This window comes from Tenrec ecaudatus, chromosome 7, assembly GCF_050624435.1.
Source record: "Tenrec ecaudatus isolate mTenEca1 chromosome 7, mTenEca1.hap1, whole genome shotgun sequence".
Taxonomy (NCBI): Eukaryota; Metazoa; Chordata; class Mammalia; order Afrosoricida; family Tenrecidae; genus Tenrec; species Tenrec ecaudatus.
Genome location: NC_134536.1, coordinates 84,556,110 through 84,571,424, shown reverse-complemented (window position 1 = coordinate 84,571,424; position 15,315 = coordinate 84,556,110). Strand labels below are relative to the sequence as shown.

The 15,315-nt window shown below is 41.9% G+C and overlaps 1 pseudogene; it reads left to right on the top strand.

Moving 5' to 3' along the window:
* The first annotated feature begins 2,223 nt into the window (after nucleotides 1-2,223).
* Nucleotides 2,224-2,832, top strand: LOC142452825 (peroxiredoxin-1 pseudogene; annotated as a pseudogene).
* The last annotated feature ends 12,483 nt before the right edge of the window (nucleotides 2,833-15,315 follow it).

The window sequence follows — 15,315 nt, the reverse complement described above, 5'->3', positions numbered from 1 at the left end:
ACGTGGGGAAGCGCTCGGCTCCGCGCGTCATCAGGCCGCGACGCAGCGGCCCAGGCCCCGCCCCCAGCGGCGGCGACGGAAGCGCCGGGCGTCACTCGCGCGACGACTCCGGAAGGGGAATTGAAGCAAAAATGGCCGTAACAGTGCTGCTCGGTCTGCGCGGGCATGCGGCTCTTAGAGAGCTGGCCAGCACGTGGCAAGACAGCGAGACTGGATATTCTGCCACGGTAGAGAAACTTTCCCCTAGAAGCGTGGGGTCCTCCGCCAACAAAGGCTCCCCTGGACCTTACCCTCAAAGAACAGAACTTCCTTGCTGCCCGCTTTGACCCAGTGCCATTCCTAAAATGCTAACCTACGGAAATTAGCACTTAAGTACGCCCCTAGCAGCATGCTTGATATAAATACATGAAATACATAGTCATCAGTTGGGGATTATTTAAGTGAAATGTTATATAAGAATGTGAACACTTCCATCATCTACCAATTTCTTGAAGCTTCTCAATTTTTATTTCCACGATTCCTGGATCATTATGCCAATGCCTTCTTAATAACTTGGTTTTCTTCCTTCGATTCCATCGTTTCTTGATCACAGGCTGCCTTCAGAGTGGTTGAACATTGACCAATTCTTGGTACAGCGACCTATTGCTATCATCTTTTAGTTTGTTTGTTCATTCGCTCATGCTTCACAGCTAGCACAGTGAAAGAAGATCGTGCATGTGTTATATTGAACCACAGAACTAGGCCAGAATGTTATAGATCCAGGGCAAAAGATAAAAGGGACTGATTTGGGATAAGTAAGGCGGGACTCTCAGGTGTTCACAGTGATGGAATGCAAATGGAAGGTCTAGAGCCATTGAGAGAAATTCTAGACAGTGGCATACAGACAACAACTTGTACCAGCATCCTAGCCTCGCTATTTGGGGCTTCAGTCTGCCCATTTCCTTCCTCCTCTTGGCTCTTGTGGTTTAAAGGCTTTAATAAGCATGCACCAAGACTGAAAGAGCAGCCCGTCTTCTTTGATGCTTCAACATTATGCAATAGTTTTCCCCTAGGATCCTTTATCATTGCAATTCAAGGCTTGAAATGTGTCTTCAGTTCTTTTGTTTTTGTGATCCAAGTGAATTTATAGAGAATGGAAGTGGCACAAGTGCATGGGACAACCCGGCCACTCCAGGATCACAGCCTGGCCATGCTGCAAAACTAAAGCAAAACCTCTGGCTTTTCAGGGCCCCATTTGGAGGTGTGGTCGACAATACTGGTCAACCCCATTGGCCAATCCAGGTGTAACATCCACCTAGGTGTACCATCCTTTCCTGCCCAGGAGCGCCAGTCTTCAGTTTTTTTCAGCTTGACAAATAGTGAGCATGTTTACTAATTCTAGGTCTTTGTACTTTTCATTTGACTACCTTGTCTTCTCAGACCACCCTTTGAAATCTTCTGTCAAACTCTTATTTCATCATTTTCCCACTCAATTTAGCTACTGTGTGTTCAAGAGTAAATCTCAAAGTCCCTTCTAACATCCGTTTTGTTTTTCTTTCTTTTAATGACCCTTTGCATTCTTTATGTGTGATGTCCTTGATGTCATCCCACGGTTTATCTGGTCCTCAGTCATTAGTGTTCATTGCTAATTTATTTCCTTTGGAATAAACTCTTGCATGTATGAACTGGAACCTTGGTAACAATACTTTTTTTACGCAAAAAACTTAAACAACTGTACACTTACGAGTTGTGCCATGTTTGTAAAGTATACCTACAAAAAGCTCCTTAGGAAAAAAACGAGCTGATACCAAGGGCTCAAGTAGAGAGCAAATGTTTTGAGAATGATGATAGCAACAAGTGTACAAATGTGATTGACACAATGGGTGTATGTATAGTTTGTGATAAGAATGTTATAAGCCCTCCAATAAAATGAATTTTTTTAAAGGGTAGGGAAAAAACTCTAAAGCACTGTAAATCTTTCAGTACTGACAAAGTCAAATCTTCAAAATATATTACTCAAGTAAAAACTGGCACACTAGTGTCCAATACATTACTGTACAAGCTAATGCATACAAATTTTTTAAACAATATAATTGAGATCGAATTTTTGTCTTAGTGTTTGAATGTTTGCTTCTGGGAAATCTCAAGTTGAAGCAAGTGCTTCTTAAAAATGTTAAAAATGACGCTCTCCCCGGCTGGTGACGATGGGTGCTCGCTCCTGTAGGCGCCCCTGCTGTTAACAAGATGTCTTCAGGAGCTGCCAAAATCGGGCACCCTGCCCCCAACTTCAAAGCTACAGCTGTTATGCCTGATGGTCAGTTCAAAGATATCAGCTTGACTGACTACAAAGGAAAATACATCGTGTTCTTTTTTTACCCTCTTGACTTCACCTTTGTGTGCCCTACGGAGATTAATGCTTTCAGTGACAGGGCAGAAGAATTTAAGAAACTCAACTGCCAAGTGATTGGTGCTTCTGTGGATTCTCACTTCTGCCATCTGGCTTGGATCAACACACCCAAGAAAGAAGGAGGCCTAGGGCCTATGAACATTCCTTTGGTATCAGATGCCAAGCGTACCATTGCTCAGGCCTATGGTGTCTTAAAGGTGGATGAAGGCATCTCATTTAGGGGCCTCTTCATCATTGATGATAAAGGAATTCTTAGGCAGATCACTGTAAATGACCTCCCTGTGGGCCGCTCTGTGGATGAGACTCTAAGACTGGGTCAGGCCTTCCAGTTCACGGATAAACATGGAGAAGTGTGTCCAGCTGGTTGGAAGCCTGGCAGCGATACTATCAAGCCTGATGTCCAGAAGAACAGAGAGTATTTCGCCAAGTAGAAGTGAGCACTGGACCATTTCAGTGCTAGGCAGCCATGAGTAGCCTTGAGAAAAACAAACAAACCTCTTTTGCATTCTTCGTGTTTCAAACATAAGGCCTTAGACTCTACTGAGAGCATGGTATTTGATAATATGATAGGCATTTTTTGTAGGGGCTGGGGAGGGGCAGTCTTTCTATACCCCAGTGAAAATGACCCTGAGCTGTTTTGGGCAGGGCCTGATATGTATCATGTACTAGTAGTGGGGCATAAGCCCATTGATCTTTTGTAGTTGTATTAAACTTGAACTCACAAAAAAAATGTTAAAAATGTTTCTTAGAAAATGATGTAGAATAAACCTCCCAATAGATGATATAAGGACATTTTCAAGAAGATTCAGAGACTTCCCCAAACATATAAACAACACACTAGAGGAAGAAAGACCGTCACCCGAGTAGCTGTCATTAAAGAGCTCTGAGGGCTAGGAGAAGTTCTTAAGTACCAGAAGCAGAGAGGAGATTCCATACAAAAGAAGAATAAAATATCAGATTGACGTTAGACTTCATAACATTAGAAATCAAAAGTCTTTGGGGAAATTATTTCTAATCTAGAGTTACCTGATAGATATTTATCTACTGCACCATTCCATATGACACAAAAGGTCTGCAAACGTGGTTTTATTGTTACCACACATTCATTCTTAGAAATCAATTGAAAGAGAAGCTCTCTATATCAAAGGTGGCAGTCAAGAAAGAGAAGACATAACATCTGGGAAAATAAGGGATTTAGCACAGAAAGAAAAAGATAAAGCAAATCCTCACAATGACTTTTAAGAGACAATAAAACCTTACAGCAGGAGAATATTAACTACTGTGGGGTGACTAAATTAATTGATCACTAATGTGTTTAAATGTGCAGAGAAGAAGAAGTAGTGTGTATGGTTTATAATCAAGCAAAAGTAAAGGAAGAAAGAAAAACAGTATTTCAGGGGAAATAGAAAATTACATAAAAAGGAAGTGTAAATAAAACTTTAAAAGTTCTAAAATGTATTGTGATGATTGTACAGCTCTTCTTGATATGATTAAACTGTTGAGTTGATGATACGTGGATTATGTGCCAATAAAACAGTTTGACACACTGGGAAAAAAAACAGTTTGTTTTTTCATTGTAGATGCTAACAAGTTGGTTCCAACAGAACAAACTGTTGCCTGGCCCTCTGCCATCCTCACAGGGTTTCTGTGTTTGAAACTATAGATGCAATTATTAGGTCAGTCCATCTCGTTGAGGATCTTTCTTTTACATTACAAAAAAAAAATCATTGTAAACCTTTGCACTCAGTTATCCAATAGAAACCAATTCCCTTCCCTAGCCCATCTCCCTGTGACATCAGCCAAAGACTAAGTAACCAAATAACTGTGTATAAATTGTGCCACTCCCTGGAGTATACGTACATCTTTGTTAGAAGTTCTGCCATTGGAGGAATCAGTTCTCACTCCTAGAAGCTGGTTCCTTTCTTCTTTTTTTGTTGAACAGTTTGGTTCATCTACATATCATGCAGTTCGATGGTTTGACCATGTCAAGAAGAGTTGTACATTCTTTACCACAATCAATTTTAGAACCTTTTCTTTTTCTCTGTATTCATTGTTATTCATGTTTTTTTTTCAATTTTGGCAAAAATATACACAATAAAAATCAATAATTCACCAATTCAACAAAAAAGAAATGTAATCAGACTACTGCATATTCATAAAAGTATAAAATAAAAATTCTTCATAATTTTGGAGCTAAGCAATAGTTTCACATAGAATTTCAAAATCACACTCTACTAAAGAATAATTTGATAAATTTGACATCACCAAAATTCAAAACCTGCACTTCAAAAGACACTCTACAAAAACTGGAAGCCCAGTACCAAAGAAATAGGAGCCCTAATACAAAAAACAAACCCTCACTGACATCACACTGATTTTCAGTCTGTGGGAAACCCTGTAGGACAGAGAACTACTCCTGTGGGTTTCTAAGGCTATAAATCTTTACACGAGGAGAAAGTCTCACCTTTCTCTCAAAGCAACTGGGTCCAAACTGCTAACCAAGCAGTCAGCATCCCAAAATACAACTCACTATGCTACCAGGGCTTCTTGCGAGACTTGACACCTGGCATCCGTACACTGTCAGATATATTTAAGAACGCACAAGCAATAGAAGACAAGCTAGATGACTTAGACCTCCTAAGATATTGATCATTTTGGCATATGTGCAAATGTGCTTGACACATTGGAGGAATGTATGGATTGTGATAAGAGATGTAAGAGCCCCTAATGAAAGTATTTTTAATTGATCAGTTATGTACTTTAAAAGAGTAAAAAGAGAACCTACAGCCAAGTTTTTCTAAAACAGAAACAAACTACAGATTGAGAAAGAAATTTTGGCAACAACTTCTCAGACAAGGGACTAATTTCTAAAATGTATATATAAAACACCAACATGTTTTTTAAATCCAATTTAAAAATAGGCCAGAAATATGACTAGACCCTTTACCAAAGAAGACATGCAGGCTGTCAACAAACATGAATAAATGCTCATCATCATTAGCCATCAGAGAGATGCAATTCAAAACAACAACAATGAGACATAATCTCATTCCAGGATTGAGAGCAAAATTTGAAGAAAAAAAACACCAGAAAACAACGCAGATGAGGGTGTGGAGAGCCTGGGATCCTCATACACTCCTGGAGGGATTGCAAAATGGTACAACTGCTGTGGGAAACTGGAAATGAGATTTTTTAAAACTGGAAAATGAAATTTCATATGATGTAGCAATCCCACTAGTAGGTATAGATCCTAAAGAAATAAGAACTCTGACATAAACGTGTGTATGCATCCATATTAATCACAGCATTATTCCCAATAACTAAAAATTGGAAGTCACCTAAATGCTATTTGGCGCATGGAGGGATAGACAAATACATAGTACATACACAAAATTAATATTACCCCGTGCTAAAGATTCACAGGAACAACAAATCTGTGAAACATAACATGCATGAACCTACAAAACATGAAGCTGAGTGAAATAAGTCTAAAGGACATATATGAGACCACTACTATAAAAAGTCACGAAAAATGTTATTTGAAGGTTGCCAGGGATTGAAGGGTAAATCATTAATGATATACAAACTAGCTCACTGCTATGGAGTCAATTCTGACTCAGCGACCCTATATCCTCTGGGAGTGTCTGAAACTAACTCCTTAGGGGGATAGAAAACCTGGTCTTTCTTGCACAGACTGGCTGGTGGTTTCAAATTACTGGCCTTCCACCACGTAGTTCCTTACTAACTGATGATCCAGGTAAAGGAAGACAGTGGGGAGATCACAAGAGTACAAGGCAAGTACAAAAACAAGCTAAAGGCAACAAAGGTAAATATTATTACATATCCAATCCTGCTATGATAGTAATAACAATAATCTACACATGATGCATACATAAACACTCAAACTAAACAAGGGTGGGAAGGCAAATAGGACTATTCCCATGAGCATATACAGGTTTGAGAGTAGATATTTCTTTTTCTTTTTTTTTTTGAGAGTAGATATTTCTACATATTGTTTTCTTTTTACTTTTTATTGTGCATTGGGCAAAGGTTTACAGAACAGATCACAATTTTACATTGAACAATTTATACACATTCTGATTCAACGCATACATTGCAATCTCCTCGATGTACAATCTCATCTCACGTCCTCTGTTTTCTGTTTCCATTCTTTCTGCTTTCCTAACCCTCTGCCCTATGTCCTTCGGTAAATGCTGCCCTTTTGATTTGAAATGGTTGACTATTCTAACATACAAGTACTTTCAGCCCCAGATCTGAAGGATAAGGGCCAGAGTCTTGGGAGGTCCTACCTCTTGATCTGACCAGTGAGCCTGGTCTCTTGTATGGTTTTGAGTTCTGGTCTACATTTTCCTCCCATTCTACCCAGGACTTTCTAATATCCTTTTCAAAGCAGGTGGTAGAGCTAGCCAGGCACCAACTAGTTCTTCTGGTCTCAGGGTTGCAGAGACTAATGTATATGCGGTCTACTATTCAATTGAGCTAATTGTTTCCATGGGTCTTTTGATCTTCATAATATGTGGATGGGGATGGGGAAAAAACAATAGTTGCATCTTAGATGGCTGCTCATGAGCTTTTAAGACACCCCTCTCCCCCCGTCACTACTCACCAAATTAGAATTTAGAACACTGGCAACTCTTGGTCTCCCCCTTATCAGAGTTCAGAAAAGTTGGGGGGTGGGGAATCAAAGGCACAAGGCAACAGCTCAGTGGATTTGTGGGCAACATGAACCCTAGCCTCAACTATCCTGAGACCAGAAGGATTAGAGGGCATCAACTACTACTGCTGGCAGTTCTGAAAGGGGTCACAACAATAGATCCTTGATAGAGCGGGAGGACAATGTGGAACAAAATTAACAATAAAGGCTTACTGTCTGATAGCAGCTGGTGGAATTCCCAAGACAATGGCCCTTGGAGCCTGATGGTTGGACCGGTAAGCACAAGTCTGTGGTTCAAAACCACCAACTGCTCATAGGCAGAAAAATCAAGCTCTCTGCTCCTTAGTGTTCCAGTCCTGATAGCTCAATGGTGTACCATGTTGGCTGCTGACCACAAAGTCGGCAGTGTGAAACTACTGATTGTTGGAAGGAAGAGAAGGCCCTGGGAACCCTATATAGGATTGCTATGAATTGGAATTGACTCCATGGCAATGGATTTGGTCTGGCTTTCCAGACTTATAGCCCTTAAGCACTCTTCAGGATTGAAACTGAACTCAGCCCTGCGGCTCAACTGTTAGCCACACAATACTCTCAGCCATCGATTTGATGTTGATTCATAGCAACCCAGTATGGTTTTCTGAGACTGTAACTATTTACTACAGGAGTAGAAAACAAGTCTTTCTAGCAGAGCTATAGTTGATTTCCAACTGGGGACCAACCAGCCACATGGAAGGCAGGCCAACACCACCGGGACTCCTAACCAAACAATAGACTGCATTGTAACACCAGGGGGGTACTCACTCCTTAGAACTATCAGCTGCTCCAGACCAAAATGAAAGCATTCCCCTGGGATACCAGAAGGCAGGTGGATAGGCGAGGAAAGCCTGATGAATGAAAACTAAACAAAAAGAAGGTTGCTATGGGAACTGCAATCAGTATCAGGAGTCAAAATGTGTAGGCATGGCTAAGTGGAAAATCAGCTCACTCAAAAAGCTCTCACACAAATCACAGCAACAATAAAATGTTTTTCATTAAAAAGACATTAAAGTAGGAGGAAATATTTGTAAATCATATGACTGATAAGGACATGTATCCAGAACTCTTTTTTTTATCCAGAACTCTTACAATTGAATTATAAGAAGAAAAACAAGCCACACACACTTTGCCTTTAAAAAAAATTTTGGTTTTAGATCATCACTTTGTTTCTTTTTTCTGGTGACTTGAGTGAAAGTTTACAGTACAGATCAGCTTTCTCTTTTCTTTTTTTCCAAAGCCGTTTTCTTGGCATATACAATCCAATGGCTCTGATAGTAATTGTGAGAGTAAATATACAATTCTGCTGGAAAAACAACAATTCAAAGCCTTGCTTATATTAAAAAAGAGGTGGACAATCCAGAGCAGATCAGTTTTCAATTCAAAAATTCTCATTCATTGCAATCCCTACAAAGTAACATTGTCACACACACACACACACACACACACACACACACACACACACCACCCTTCTACTCTGTTTCCTGTTTCCATTCTTGCTTCTTTCCTGACCCTTCGGTAAATGCTACCCTTTTGATCTCAAAAGGTTGATGATTCTACTATGTCCTACCTGTTCAGTGTTCCCTTACATATCTCTCCATAGTTCGACTGAAAATTGAACCATTGGTGTGAATTCCATTCTAGACCTGAAGGGAGCTCAAGGGTTCCACCAAGCTCGGTCTAACCAGTAAGCCTGCCCTTTTTAAAATTTTACTTTCTGTTTTTCTCCCTCTCTGTCCAGGACCTCCTATTGTGATCCCTTATAGAGCAGTTGGTCGTGGGACCTAGTACCATCCAGTTCTTGTCTCAGGGTCCTGAAGGTGGATGGTCTATTAATCTAATGGACCAATTGTTTCCCTGAGTCTGCTTTTCTTCATTCTTCTTTGCTCTCGATGGATGGTACCAGTAAACAGTGGTGATCACTATCTGAGCTTTTTAAAATCACAGAGGTCACTTACTAAAGTGGGCTGTAGAATGTCATCTTTGTAGGTTATGCTATGTCAGTTAACCTTCATGTCCCCTTAGACCATGGTCCGAAGCCCCAGGTCTGTGACTCATTCACTCAAGGTGCATGGTTATGTCTAAGAAGTCTTTATAACTTAGTCCTCTGTATGCTCCACCACGTTCATGGATATGTTTTCCGCAAAGGTAAATACACGGGAGCAATAGCCTCTGTAAAATATATATCCCTGAGTATACACTCACTCTTCCTCCCACCTCCGTGGGGCTTGCAGGTATATTGATCCATTCGCTCCTCTTCCTCGTTACTGCGGAGTTGTGTACCTCCACTAGTTGCCTCTGCGGCCTCTCACGCTTGTGCTCTTCCTCATGTCTTCCCTGTCTCCACCAGTTTTTGCTGGCCTCCTTCCTGTTGTGTCTTGCTCTCCTCCCCAAGTTCATTTGTGTGTCCACTCTACTTATAATTTCCCCTCCCGCACCCTCCCCCCACTTCATGGTAACCATCAAAGGATGCACCTTTTAGTGTGAAAAACCTTTCTTGACTTTTTATAGTAGTGATCTCACAAGATTCTTCCTTTGGGAAAGGTCTTATTTCCTTATGAGTATGCTCTTCCATGTGATGATGTGTTTCACGGACTGCTCATTATTCTTTCAGGCTGCATATTCCATCATGTGCATGTCCCATAATTTGCTTATCCATTCTTCCCCTGATGGGTTGTGGGGGAAACCAGCCCCTCACACTATCATTGGTCCAGTATGCACAATTATATGGTTAACATATATATAAAGATTATAGTAAACTCATAGAGAAAAGAGAGATAGAAGAGAAGGCAAAATAAAGGAGTCAGACACATTTTATGGTTGCATGCTCACCTCCTGGACGGCCATGATCTCACCAGACAGGTCAGCAGAGGAGAAGGGAGAAGAGAGGGACTGGAGGAGAAGGGACAGGGCCAGAGAGAGCATCTTTATTGTTTTGTGGCTATTTGTAGGTAGCCATAATATATACATATTCAGTAGTTACATACATCACAAGGTGGGTGGTAATCACAGTAAAGTTCCGGAGCTCACAGGTGAGGAAACCCAATACCTGCATTGGGGGAGGTCATTAGGGGGATGAGAGCCTCAATGGGAGGAGAGAATGAAAGACCTTCTGCTTCTGCATGGAGACCATCAACCATGCGCTCACATTAAGGCAGGACAGCTGTTGGGGGAGAATCTGCAGGAATGACCTTTGTTAGTTTCCCACAATGGGTATTTAGAGCATATTCTTCTTTTTGCTATTTTGAATAGTGCTGTGATGTTGCAGCTCTTATTTCTCTACGATCTATACCAAGTAGTGGGATTGCTGCATCATAGGGGATTTCTATTTTCAACTTCTTCAGGAAGCATATGATTTTGCACAGTGATTACACCATTTTGCAATTCTGCTAGCAGTGTATGAGGAATTACACACCCTCACTAGAATTTGGTAATTCATTCTTTCAAATGGGAAAAATAACTGAATGAACCTTTTACTAAAATTGCAATAACAATACCTAATAAGCATATGAGAAGATGCTCCATATCTATATTAGTCCGGGTTGACTAGAGAAACAAATTCATTGACACTCATACATGTGTAAGAGAGAACTTTATATCAAGAAGCAATTATGCATCAATAAAACATCTCAACCGAGGGGGCAAGAAAATGGTGATCAGATAGGACTCATCCCTCCGGAGCTCCTGCTGCCAGACCAGAAAATTGGGAGGTAAGGGGAAGGAAACCGGGAGGTGGAGTCCTGAAATTAGAACTAAGGTACCAGGGTTTCTCCTGAAACCCTTTCAGTGTGGGATTTCTACTCACAAAGCAAACCAATAACTTTAAAGTGCTCTAGCTTTGGTGAAGCCGCAGGCGCCAGCTGGGCCCTTGCCTGGAGAAGTGATCTCTGCAGACAGAGGGGACAGAATCCCAGACAAGAGGGGAACTGCTCTTCGGAGCTCTCTGCGTGGTTGGCTGCCTTGAGCCCACGGCCAGGGGAGTGGTGGCAGGTAGCCATAATTTAGAGTAAAAGAAAAAATATAGTATTACCTTAGGAAGATCGCGGTGTGGGAGAATATAAGCGGAAAGTTGGGAGTCCACGGAGCAAATTTAGTTCCAATTGGCTGAGAAGGAAGCAACCCCCCCTAATAAGCTGGATCTCCCCCTCTGGGGGCCAGCGTGACAGCCCCCAAATCCGAGCACATCACAAGCAAAAATTAAAAAGAGGTGAAATATATATATTATTGGTTTAAAACTCAAATCCAAGTCTAGTTGCTCAACTCCAAGGGAATCCCTTAATATAAATCAGCATAAGAAGTAACTTAGCTAAGGAATGTCAGAACTCAGCTACAGGCCCTGGCAGCTTTTAGCATAACAAAGACCCACTGTAACAAGAGTAAGCTTTAAACAGCAAAGAGCTACAGCGCAGTGACTGTGAGAGACAATTACATTTCAGTATACTCTAGCTGGCCAGGGAGAGAGATAAATAAATAGATAGATAGATAGACAGATGAATAGATAGGTAAATGAATAGATAGATAGATGATAGATAGATAGATAGATAGATAGATAGATAGATAGATAGATAGATGGATGGATAGATAGATAAAATCCTCAGGCTCACTGGGCTTGCTTTTTAACTTTTTGGTATCCTCTTTGCATCTTCCTTGGTCTCTCACATTCTACTGCTAACCTCCAGACCACTTGCCTTAGCCTAGGGCATTTACACCTGCACCACACCCAACTAGGTGAGCTCCACCCTGGGTAGCTAGATAGGCTGTGAAAATCCCAGGGGATACTCTGCTCAACTTCTTACTGCAAAATTCCTGCCTGTGTGCCTGGGGGCATAAGGCAGCTCAGAAACCTCTGCCAAACCTCCTTAACACCAAAGCAGGCAACCCTTCTGGGTCACTCCCCTGAGAGGGAAGCCACAGGAGGATAAAGTGGTAGGTTAATTCCATAGTGAAATAAGCTATAGGCAGTTCGAAGAAGTACTCCTTCAAGTCTCCCAGAGAGAGCCAATGCTCTTTGACTCCCAGGAAAATGGCAACGTGGCTCATCTAAAACAATGCAATGCAAACAGCCATCAGCCCCAATGACCTCAAGGAAAAAAAAGAGAGCAACAGAAGGCAATGCCAGAAGATGTCCTGAACATAATGACATTCATAGAGGAAGCAGACATTGAGCTGCCACAGAAAGAAATTTTCAGAATGCTACTTGGAGTCATAGAGGATATGAGGGAAACAATACAGAAAAAGGATAAAATGATAGAAGAGGTAAAAGCCATAAATCAAAGAGAAATACAGGAGCTTAGGGAGGAGATAACAAAAACCAGTAGCACACTCATGGACCTCGAGAAGCGACTGGAGGAATCAGAGAACCCCATCAGTGACTTGAAGGACAGCCAAGCAGACTTTAACAAATGCAAACAAAAATCTAATAAGATCATCAGAGAAGCTGAAGAAAACTTAAGAGCTATGTCTGATGCTATGAAGCAGAACAACATTAGAATTATAGGTTTACTGGAGGAAGACACAACAAAGAAGTCATGTGCAACAATAGTGAGAGAATTCTTGGAGGAAAGCTTCCACAGCTTAGTGAATAAAAACCTGGCAACCATTCAGGAGGCTGAAAGAACCCCAGAATGGCGGGACTGTTAGATTGGGGAAGGGAACTCGAGCTCACCTTGGGCGCATGGAAGAATTATGACCAGTTGAGATGCAAACACGGCAAAATAAGTTTATTTGCTAGCTCGAGCTAGGGCTTTTTCCCTGCACTGCCCAGTGCAGCGGGACCCAGCATCCAAAAGGGAATCAGCCCTGAGTTCTTTGTTCCCTGGGCTTTTATGGGGCCAGGGACGGGGGGCAGTCCAGTGTTGCTGTTCTTTAAATTTATTGGAGAAAACTTCTGGCATCAGTGTTGTCCAGTGATGGTTGGTGAGTAGTTCTGTGCATATTCTCCTGACTGGTCAATTGGGGGTGGTGGTCACTGCTCCCTACTGGTCAGTCTGGGACAGGTGATGCCTTCTCTGACAGAATTACCTCAGTGTCCAGGAATCTGAAATTAGAGCTTAAGCCTGCCCCAGACTTTGGTTTTATACAGCCTGTCATGGTGCTGGTGCTGGCAGTTGTAAACCAGGACCCCAAGAAGAAGTCACCAAGGCACATAATAGTTAAATTATCCAACTTTGAGGAAAAGGAGAAAATCAGGAGAGCAGCTAGGGAAAAATAAGCAATCACATATAAAGGTTCCCAAATAAGAATATGCTCTGACCTATCAACAGAAACTATGAAGAAGAGAACAGAGTGGAGTAACATATTAAAAAAATTGAAGTAAAACAATGCAAACTCAAGAATACTCTACCAAGCCAAATGATCGATCAAGATAGATGGAGAAGTAAGAGTCTTCCCAGACAAGGAAAAACTCAAAGAATATGTTAGAAGAAACCCAGCCCTACAAAAGATCCTTGTTGACCCAGTATGGGCAGAAGACCAACACTCATCAAGCATAAATAAGAGACCACCACATAGAACAACCTAACCCAGAGGACAAAAAAGAGAAAACAGACCTCAAGATAGCATTGACTTACATACAGAAAGACTTGAAAGGCTGCTGAGGTAAACTTTAAAAAAAAGGGGGGGGCATAGGGAAAAAGCTACAATATACAAATATCCCTGGGGTGAAGACCAGGTAATATGGCAGGGACCAGACCAAATACAGGGATACACATGGTAGAGAACTAAAAAAGGAGGTGGGGAAAGGAAAACAGTAATAATAATAATAATAAAGAAAAAGGTAGAGGGGGCACAGGGTACTAACCCACCCAAGGGGAGTGTATTGTTTATATCGCCACAGGGAAAGAGAGACCAGACTTCAACCCAGTGCTCCAAGATGTGAATGCAACATGCTGGCATGGAGTAGGGAACCAGTGGAGAGGTCTGGGGGGCCTGACCCTAACCCCAACTACTAAGGGGACATCTGCCCCACCCCTCAGAAGAATTTATATCAAAGGACGGCACTGAATCTACAGCTCTGGAAGAGGGACATATCTGATCAGAGAACACGGGAGCAGAGGAAAGGGGAGGAGGAGAGAGTGGAGCCCATCATGACCCACCAGGCCAGAAGGTCAATGTTCCCAATTAGAACAGCCAGTCAACAGAGAAGACCACATGGCTGACCCCACTATGAGACATGACATCCCCTACAGACCCACCCAAAGCCCTACAGGCGACAACACTGGATATAGTGAGGGAATTGCATCCGATCGGATCTGCCACACCAAGGCAAAACATTAAGGGGGTGCAACAGAACAGCAAGGGAATGGAGCGGCGAGGTCCCCAGGGAAAGCTGAAGGTAGACTTTGGGGCCAGGGCATGATACCCCAACAGATTGGATTGGAAAACACTCCTAAAGACCAAAAAACAATCCTTGAAATAACTACAAGCTTTTCTTTCTTGTGTTTTGTTTTGTTTTTGTCATTGTTTTGTTGTATATTGTTGCTTGGTTGTGCTCTGTCTTGTTTTTGTGCATGTTACTATCTCCGCAGGTCTGTCTAAATAAGATAGGCTGGATGAATAATTGGAGGAGGAAACAACGGGACCGATAGTTCTGTGGGGACATGGGAGACAGGGAGGTGGGGGGAAAGGTAGTGGTGTTAATAAACCCAGGGACAAGGGAACAACAAGCAATCCAAATTGGTGATGAGAAGGGTGTGGGGCGCCTGGTTGGGCATGATCAAGGGCAACATAACTAAGAGGAATTGCTGAAACCCTGGTGGGGACTGAGCATGATAGTAGAATAGGAGGGGAGTCAAAGGAAACAGAGGAAAGAGAGGGGAGGCAGAGGGCATTTATAGAGGTCTAGATAAAGACATATACATATGCAAATATATTTATACATGAGGATGGGGAAATAGATCTATGTTCATATATTAATAAGGTTAGTATTAAGGCAGCAGGGGAACATTGGACCTCCACTCAAGTACTTCCTCAATGCAAGAATACTTTCTTCTATTAAATTGGCATTCTATGATGCTCACCTTCCCAACACAACCGCTGAAGACAAAGTGGGTGAACAACTAAATGTGGTGAAGAAAGCTGATGGTGCCCGGCTATCAAAAGATATAGCGTCTGGGGTCTTAAAGTCTTGAAGATAAACAAGCGGCCATCTAGCTCAGAAGCAACAAAGCCCACATGGAAGAAGCACACCAGCCTGTGCGATCACAAGGTGTCAAGGGATGAG